The 5,729-nt window shown below is 37.6% G+C and overlaps 1 long non-coding RNA gene across 1 annotated transcript in view; it reads left to right on the top strand.

The window, feature by feature from the left end:
- LOC116539680 overlaps positions 1-5,329 on the top strand; it is a 12,948-nt gene extending 7,619 nt beyond the window's left edge. The window contains exon 3 of the long non-coding RNA XR_004264139.1: positions 4,620-5,329. This is a non-coding gene — a long non-coding RNA (uncharacterized LOC116539680). The remainder of the gene's footprint in view (positions 1-4,619) is intronic.
- Positions 5,330-5,729: the final 400 nt, after the last annotated feature.

Raw genomic sequence — 5,729 nt, 5'->3', positions numbered from 1 at the left:
AAGAAGAAGAAGAAGAAGAAGAAGAAGAAGAAGAAGAGAAGAAGAAGGAGAAGGAGAAGGAGAAGGAGAAGGAGAAGAAGAAGAAGAAGAAGAAGAAGAAGAAGAAGAAAGAAGAAGAGAAGAAGAAGAAGAAGAAGGAAGAGGAAGAAGAGGAAGAAGAAGAAGAAGAAGAAGAAGAAGAAGAAGAAGAAGAAGAAGAAGAAGAAAGAAAAGAAGAAGAAGAAGAAGAAGAAGAAGAAGAAGAAGAAGAAGGAAGTACCACACACTTTTAAACAATCAGATCTTGTGACAACTCACTATCACAAGAACAGCAAGGGGGAACTCCACCCACATGATGCAATCACCTCCTACCAGGTCCCTCACCCAATACTGGAAATTCAACATGAGATTTGAGTGGGTACAGAGGGCCAAACCATATCACCCCATTTCCGAGGGACATGATAGAGGAAACTCCAAAGTATTCAGACATTGCTCTCAGCTAATGTCTCTGAGCTGAACAAGGGATAACTGAATCTAAGTGGCAAAAGAAAGAAAGGTTTAGTTTGGAGGGAGTGTGGGAACCAGAAAATAAGTTAGTCAAGCAGGAAAAGTTCATCCACTGACCTGTGAGTACCCCTATGACAGAGGTCATGTCTTTTTAGCTATTATACCCCCAACACCAAACACACTGCCTGGCACATAGAAACACCTCGATAAATGATTTCTGAACAAAAATGAACTGTGCTAGGCTAGGCATGGTGGCTAACGCCTGTAATCCCAGGACTTTGGGATCAAGGCAGGCAGATCACCTGAACTCAGGAGTTTGAGATCAGCTTGACCAACATGGCGAAACCCTGTCTCTACAAAAAATACAAAAATTAGGCAAGTGTAGTGGCACACACCTGTAATCCCAGCTACTCAGGAGGTTGAGGCAGAAGAATAACTTGAGCCCAGGAGGCAGAGGTTGCCTTGAGCTGAAATCATGCCGCTGCACTCCAGCCTGGGCGGCAGAGCAAGACTCTGTCTCAAAAACAAGCAAACAAACAAACAAACAAACAAGAACTGTGCTACTTGCCAAGTGGCCTCCAAGGTCAACTCTCCAACAGAAGACAAGTGAAAGCCATTCCATATAGACATCAACAGTATGAGAACAAAGGAATGAATTTGTAGAAGGATATTTGACCTGCAGGATGAGTGAGCAAAATTGGAAATAATGCACAGATTAGAAGAAATAAGATCCTAAATAAAAGAGATGTTTTCTTATTTTAGAGATATAAAAAAGAAATTGCTAGAATTTTGTATCTGAAAACTGGAGGCTAACAGAAGAATCTCCTACCCTGCCCTTGAATCTAAGATTTTACACAGAAAATGTTTTGACTCCGAAAATCAAACACCACATATTCTCATTCATAGCGGGTGTTTAACAATGAGAACACATGGACACAGGGAGGGGAGCATCACACACAGAAATTTCCCCTATTTCTGTTCAGGGGAAATAGGGGTAGGACAGCGGGGGGTGGGGAGTTAGGGAGAGATAGCATGGGGAGAAATGCCAGGTATAGGTGAAGGGGAGGAAGGCAGCAAATCATGCTGCCATGTGTGTATCTATGCAACAATCTTGCATGTTCTTCACATGTACTCCAAAACTTAAAATGCAATTAAAAAAAAAAAGAAAGAAAATGTTTTGACTCTATTTATGGATTTAGGAATTTTAAACGAAAATATCCTAACATTTAAAATTTTTGTTTAAGAATTCTTTCTGTAGCAATTTTAATTAAGGTAGAAAGAAAGAGACTGTTAACGAGAGGGTAGGGGGAAAAGTCAAGGAAAGAGAGAACTTTAAAAATGCTTAATTCAAGGCAAGCTGTGAACCCTGAAGAAAAGTTATGCTTATGTATGTTTAGCCTCTTGTGATTCGTACAATTTTAATATATGTTTCACTGTGTGTAACTCTTACAGATTGGAATTTTTCACTTTCTAACTTGGTATTTTATATCCCTTGCAGTTAGTAGCTATGGCTTCTACACTGTCCTTGCCCATAGATCTTAAAATGATACCATTTATCACTGACTCTAAAATAATGCCAAAAATGACCATAATGATGTTGAAGAACTTTTTCCAAATGTATCTTGTGTTAGTCCATGTTCACACTACTGATAAAGACATACCCAAGACTGGATAATTTATTAAGAAAAAGAGATTTAATGGACACACAGTTTCTCATGAATGCAGAGGCCTCACAATCATGGCAGAAGGCCATCTTACATGGCAGCAGGCAAGAGAGAATGCGAACCAAGCAAAAGGGGAAAACTCTTAAAAAATCATCAGATCTCATGAGACTTACTACCACAAGAACAGTATGGGGGAAACCATCCCCATGATTCAATTATCTCCCACCAGGTCCTTCCCACAACATGTGGGAATTATGGGAGTACCATTCAAGATGAGATCTGAGTGAGGACACAGCCAAACTATGTTATATCTGCTCATCTCCCAAGCAATTCAAGGTTAACTTGAAAATATTTAGCAATGCAATTTTAAATGCCTGCTCTTCATAGAGTTTACATAAACATTTGGGAAGTTGGGGAGCAATATTAATTGACAGTTAAGAATATAGTCTTTAAGACCTGGGGTTAAGAATATAGTCTTTAAGACCTGGATTCCAGTCCCAGCTCTGCCACCTACTAGCTGTGTGATCTTGAGGTAAGAGAATTGAGCTGTAGGGTTCTCATTATAAAATGGGGATAATACTGTCTACTTGATAGGATTGTCATCAGACATAGATGGCATGATATATGTAAAGTGCTTAACACCGTGTCTGGTGTTTACTGGGCAACAAATAGTAGTTGCTGCTGACCCTAATTCAACTCTGCAGAGTTTGCAAAGTGGACCATAACTGTTACAAGAACAGGATTCCTCATGAGACTCACATAACTTCCTGAATATGGGTAGGCCAGAAATTGTCTGGGAACTGTTGAAATGTTTCCTTCCAGATCTGATGAATTCCAGGACTTGCAGAAAATGCAGAAGTGAAAATCATTAACTAACATCTGCAAAAATCATTATATATGAATGGGTGAATTTTGCATTTATTCTCATTGAATCCCAACTATGTTTCAGTTCTTGGTAGGTAGTTTCCACCTTTAATTTGTACGTTTGCCTTGGGCTTTATTCACATCTTTTTTCTGTTGACATCAAGTTCCCCTGTGGCCTCACAAACAAACTTGTTCTCCTATGTGGCATATGGAAGTTGAAGACTTGATTATGAAAAGACAAAGACAACTGATTGGAAGAAACTGTTATTTGACTTTACAGTTGGAAGAAAACATGTGATTTGCTAGTGAATTTTCTTTTTCCTCTTTGTTTATTGAAGACTGAAGAGGATATTTTCTCCATTTTTCCTCTTGATCCTGTGCATTACTCCTTCCACTCTAAAATAAATAAGTGAAAGTAAAATTCATATATATAAAACATGTTCAAACAAGCCTCAGTACAGGGCAATAGAAGTGCACAAAGCCACTGAGCAGAATGTATAAGAAAATTTCACTACCAGTAATATAGAAAGCAAGGCCTTAATTTACATATGTGTGATAATTTGAATCCTAAAATTGAGTTGAATACTTTTATAAGCGAGGCTCACAGTTTTATTATTTAACTGACGTGCAAACCTTTTTTTCCCAATTTAAACTGAGTCAAAGGTCAGTCATGTTTAAAAGGCCAGAAAGACATAGACAAAAATCATTAGTCTCCCTTTCTGGGGCATGAATTAACTTTATAGCATCCACTTTATAGCATAGACCATGATTCCTGCCTATGATTTAAAAATCTAGGAGAGTAATAATATTTTAAATGGGAGGGAGGTATAACACATTCACTTGTAATTTTAAAAAATGAAGTAAAATGAGAAAAGATACCAACACATAAAAAAGCAAATGAGAAACCAGAATAAAAATAGACAAGATGAAGCAAAATCAAATTTATAAAAGAGAATTGACTAGACTGCATAAAAAGGCAAAAATAAATCAAAACAATTGTATAAATTAGTAGGAAAAGACAAAATAGGTTTTGATCAATACTTTAATAGAATAGAGATTAAGAGAATATATAAACCAAATAGGGGTGTGTGTGTGTGTGTGTGTGTGTGTGTGTTTGTGTGTGTGTTATGTTCACTATATTAAGATGATGACACAAATTCAAAAGAATTAGAGTTATATCAAGCCAAATATAATTCTCAAAATTAAAAAGCTGTGAAGTTCAACATTCTATACTTTTTTACCTTTCTGGGCATGATGTTGCTTCATGGGTCCTGTAGACTGATAGCTAGGTAGAGCTGGGCAGCTACAGAGAATCCACGTTTTTCCCTATGATTCCAGGAAAAGTCTTCTGTCACTGTCTCAGCCTGTGAGAGACACCTATATCAGGAGACGTACCCTGCTCAGTGAATATGTGCCGAGTCTGTCCTGCAGACTCTGGCTGAGCTACAGACGAAAGGAGTTCACAGACACAGGTATTTTGCCTGTGAGTGTGCTAGGGGACCTCAATAAACGGGAGATGCTCGCATTTATTTAGTACAGATTTCATGACTAAGGCCTGGAGCAAACACCATTTGTGGGTAATTAACATTGTTGTCCCCTTTTCAGGGAGGAGTCATGCGTGTAGATGAGGAAAGTTCCATTTTGGGACAACGTGAGTAAACAAGCCATTTAGATAAACTCCCCTACATTCCCTTGTACTTACTCCTCTCCCTTTGCCTTAGGGTAAGAACAGCCCCTTCAGCTCATTCTCCCCCGAGGATATGCAAAAACTTCCCAGCCTTCCAAGTAGTTCTGCATCTTTTCTATCATTTTTCCTATCACCCTGACCGATTTCCTACAAATATGGGACCAAGAATCTATTGCTTCAGCCACACCCAGCAAGGGTGTGAGATGTGACCAATTTTACATCATTTTGGCAACAGCAGAAACCAGTCATTATGGTAATAAAGAAATTCGTTTTTCAGATTCCATTTCACCTAATTTGAACAAACTTAATATTTTCTGCCTGTTCATAGTCAAGGCTGTATTTTTTCCCCTCAAATAATATGGATGCAAAGCCTTTTGAAAATGTTTAGTTGTCATTAATTTTTTTTAATGTTCAAATGCTTCAAATGTTCAAAGCTGAGTTAGATAGATAGGGTTCTTTCAAGTGCACTTTGAAAGTGGAAATTAATATCAAGTAGCTCAATTTTATGATAAATAGAAATATATAAATGTCATTGATAATAGCTCTAATGCACAATCTTGTGTTAATTTTTAATTTTATTATAAAATTAAGTGCACTTTTATATTCTTCATCTAATATCTCATTACATTATGACTCTAATCCTAGATTATGGTTTTGATTTAATCTTTTTGTTCTGTTATCATTTTGAATGTTTCTTATTTCTAAGTAAATGAACACAAGGAGAACATTAATTTTTAAAGTACTAATTACATATCAGTGTCTTAATGTGTTTTCTTTATCAGACACCTCAACATTCCTTGCACATCTGAGACATCTCACCTTAAACTGCCTATCTAGATAGCTCTCAATCTTCCACAGTGTCTGGAGTGTCATCAGTCACTAGGGAGGATGGATCTCTACTTTCTCATTTTCTTTTTTTTTTTTTTTTTTTTTTTTTGAGACGGAGTTTCGCTCTTGTTACCCAGGCCGGAGTGCAATGGCGCAATCTCGGCTCACCGCAACCTCCTCCTCCTGGGTTCAGGCAATTC

This window comes from Sapajus apella, unplaced genomic scaffold, assembly GCF_009761245.1.
Source record: "Sapajus apella isolate SASKATOON/1434 unplaced genomic scaffold, GSC_monkey_1.0 scaffold4, whole genome shotgun sequence".
Lineage (NCBI taxonomy): Eukaryota > Metazoa > Chordata > Mammalia > Primates > Cebidae > Sapajus > Sapajus apella.
Note: the sequence above shows the minus strand (reverse complement) of the source record. Positions and strands in the feature narration are given on the sequence as shown.